Source organism: Pundamilia nyererei, unplaced genomic scaffold, assembly GCF_000239375.1.
Source record: "Pundamilia nyererei isolate P.nyererei 1_Seehausen unplaced genomic scaffold, PunNye1.0 scaffold00013, whole genome shotgun sequence".
NCBI classification, from domain to species: domain Eukaryota; kingdom Metazoa; phylum Chordata; class Actinopteri; order Cichliformes; family Cichlidae; genus Pundamilia; species Pundamilia nyererei.
In genome coordinates, this window is record NW_005187414.1 from 2,097,166 (window position 1) to 2,101,234 (window position 4,069).

A 4,069-nucleotide genomic window follows, 5' to 3' on the forward strand; every position below is an offset into this window, starting at 1 on the left:
TGCTTGAATATATTATATTGCGCAAATGAATTCACTTTTTGACTTAAACTCTACCACTGAAAGTCCAGAAGCTCAAATAATATTATAATAAATAATTGCATCTAAGAAAACCTGTGACATAGATTACAGTTTCCTATTCCTCTGTCAAACACATACAAATCACTTAATGATATAAATGCTTATTGCAGGCACCAACTACTAAGTATTAATGCTTCTCCACTGGTAATGTTTCTTGACTTTCCAGGAAGATAAATAGACAGAAGTTGTAGTTTTGAGGTTGTAGAATTCGGCTTTAGACAATTCATCAGTTTAGATAATTTGGCTAAACTGTTGCCCTGTGGGACTCCATTGTCTGCTTTTAAGAAGCTAATTTGGCTAGCTTTTAAATGATCGTGACCAATATAAACCATTCCCCCCAAAATAGGATAAACCCTAAATTGTGAAAAACTAGAACTCTAAGCTTTAAAAAAGTGAAAACAGTTGAAAATGCCAGAGTGAGATGTGCCCACTGCCTGATCAAATCCTCAATGGTGATGAAGCACCACTGAGGGAGTCGGACCTTCGGCCAAGGTTAGAATGATGCACCGCCTGCATCCTAATGGCTGTAAAGCAGAATCCCTGTCTGCGGGTGATGAATGAGTGTCATGTCATCAGGGAAGGGGAACTAGAGGAGGAGAAGAGGAGGACGAGGAAGATAAAATTTGGCTCTAGAGATGTTGCCCACAGGATGCTCAGCCGCAGACCTCAGGAAGCCCTAACCCCTTCACTCTGCCATCTGTGGCTCAGGGGTGTGTGTGGCATATGTGAGTACAGGAATGTGTTATTTGTGCATAGAACAGAATTAGTTTAAGCAACTTTTGCAGCGAGGTAATATCAAGTAATTTATGCTGCGTTCATAAACATATATGTTACCAGTGCTTGTTTTAATGTTACATTTTTAAATGTGTTTTTCTGGATATTTGAATCTCTTTACACACCTGTGCGTGTTTGTACATTCTTGCTTGATTTGTCATTTTTGCGTCCCTGTAACATTCACACACACACACACACACACGCTCAGCACCTCTATCACCTCTTGCACCTCCGTCGAGCAGAACAGATGGGAGAACAGGAGAGAGGGTTCCCACGTCCGCTCCTCCACTTCGTCCAAATTCAACCCATCGCAGCCCAGCCTGCCTCGACCCTGCCAGAACCACAGTGACTCAGCCAAAACACACACATGCGCACACACACCTCTGTTGGAACCCATACACTCCAAAAATAATGTGACACACTCATATTCAGACAAGCATGATTAAATACACTTTTTTTAAGCCACACATTCACATAGAAACATACACACACACCAGCCACATTGTCTCCCCGATGGTCGACCGATGCCATTGAATTAAATTACGATGAAGTAATCAGAGTGATGTTTGCAGCAAACAATCTCACATCTTAGGTTAGAGAGAGTTTGCTGCTAAAATGCAGCTTGTGATCCAAATCTGTAGCCAGGGTGAGTATTTGTTGCAGCTCAATGACAGGAAATGGTGCCAGATCACTGCACCTGTAATGTCATTTGTAGCCTACTGTTGTGCTCTAAATTGTGGGCACAAGTTGCAATAACAGGATAATGGCACATTTCCCTAGCTTAAATAACGCCCTCTTGAGTCAGTTGCTTCAAAGGTATCATCATAAATCAGTGGAGATTGGCACAAGCAGAAAATAGACAATATGTCCTCTGCTGAGGTAACCTGCTATTTGCTTACCTTTTTTTATAATATGCTAAAACAAAGCAATGTTTGAGGGGCTTCTGTATTATACATTTTATAAGTCAAAATCTGTGATTTATCAGGTATCTTTTGCAAGCAAACTTATTAGTTGGCTCTAACTTCAAAAGCAGTAGACCAAATGTTAACCTAGTTAGCCACGCTATCAAAAAGGTTACACTTTCCATCCTTTATGCACTGCCTCTCTCATGATCTTGGGAGCATCCTCCATTGTTTCCCTTTAATACATGGTCACCTACAACTGCCTCATTTGAAATCAGGCAGACAAGATATCCAAAAATAGATTACAAATTAATGCCTGCATGAGTTTGTTATAGCAATAAACTGTTTACATTAAGTGAGTTACATAGGAATATCTTTCTGGTTAATGCTAGCATTAGCTAACAATAGCATCTACTTTTCAAACAGTGGAGTAATTCCAGTGTGTGACTAAAAGAATGGTGTTTCAAATGGAAGTGAGAGAGCACTTTCACGTTGACTCTTTTTAGATTTCTGTCATGGTGTGCTGTATGCAGGCAGGAGAAGAGGACCCAAACACAGGAAGAGGCAGCTTTATTGCGCTGTGGCAGAAACTCCAAACATAAACTCACAAGAACAAACCTAAACTGAAAACACAAGGCTAATAAAAAAAAAAACACTAGGAAAACCCTGGAGATGAGAGACTGGGAGCACGGAAGCAAAGCACACAGCTTATTGAGGGTACGACACGAGGTAGGAACAGGTAGGAACACAGCCGGGAGATACGAGACCTAACAAGACAGATGTGAAACTAGAAACACTGATGTAAGACAAACCTTCAAAATAAAACAGGAAACAAGAAACAATTCACAAAGACGCAGACTTGTAACTGAACTACACCTAAAAACGAAACCCTTGACCAGAATAAACTGAAACATAGATTTATAATAATGATCAACAAAGCATAACAAGAGAATCAGAATACAACCCACCCATCCATCCATTCGCTTCCTCTTATCCTTTTCAGGGTCGCGAGGGGCGCTGGAGCCTATCCCAGCTGTCATAGGGCGAGAGGCGGGGCACACCCTGGACAGGTCGCCAGTCTGTCGCAGGCAGAATACATCCCATAATACAAAATCAAACCAAAACATAAGAACTCAAGATGCTGGTTCAAAATGACCCAGAAGCGTGACAATTTCACTGGGAAAGCACTGCCAGCCTTGCTTGCTCTGACAGAATATCACTGAGAAAAGATTACGATTTAGGATCAAATACACACTGTTCTAACACAAGGTGTTTGTTAGAAATCTCCTCTTTCTATTTAACAATTTTCAAAGTACAAAGAATAGTGTTTAAATAAGCAGCTGTTTGCTAGGAAGTTCTTTATATCACGTTAAAGAAAGAGGGGAAAAGAAAGGTGGCGTTCATTTATTTCCACTTTATAAACTGTCAGGTAATTGGTTTATATGTTTATTTCTTTTAAAACAATCACAGTTCGAATGAAAGACAGTAGACGCAAGGTGAACATGCAAGATGTAGAACTAGTGAAGATACATGAGTTTAAATACTTGGGGTTAACCACCCAAAGTAACAGACAGTGCACACAGGAGGCGAAGAAGAGAGTGCAGGCTGGGCAGGAGACAAGTGTCAGGGGCAATTTGTGACAGAAGGATGGCAGGAAGAGTAAAAGGGAATGTTTGCAACATGGTAGTGAGACCCGCTCTGATGTTTGGTATAGAGATGGTGACATATCAACAAAAAACAGGATTCTGAGCTGCGGAGCCCCGCAGGGGACATGGGAGAAAAAAAAAATTAAGACGGACTTTTGCGAGATCTCGCAAAACAAACTCGGGATCACAAAAGTTTTAGCCGCATTCTTCCCATTAGCTCGAAGCTAACGGGAGGTCGAGACCTACTACAGCCGGGAGGAACACCGCTTTCCCGGCACATCGTGCCTCGACCTCCCGGTCGGCTTCGAGCCGGTGTCCGAAGAATGCGGCTAAAAGTTTTGCGAGATCTCGTTTTCCCGAGTTTGTTTTGCGAAATCTCGCAAAACTTTTGCGAGATCTCGCAAAAGTCCGTCTTAATTTTTTTTTCTCCCATGTCCCCTGCGGGGCTCCGTACAAAACAAACTCGGGATCTCGCAAAACTTTTGCAAGATCTCGCAAAACAAACTCGAGATCTCGCAAAAGTTTTGCGAGATCTCGCAAAAGTTTTAGCTGCATTCTTCGGACGCCGGCTCGAAGCCGACCAGGAGGTCGAGGCACGATGTGCCGGGAAAGCGATGTTAGAGAGTGATATTATACCCCTTTCGTCAAACTGAGTGATTTATGGCCCCC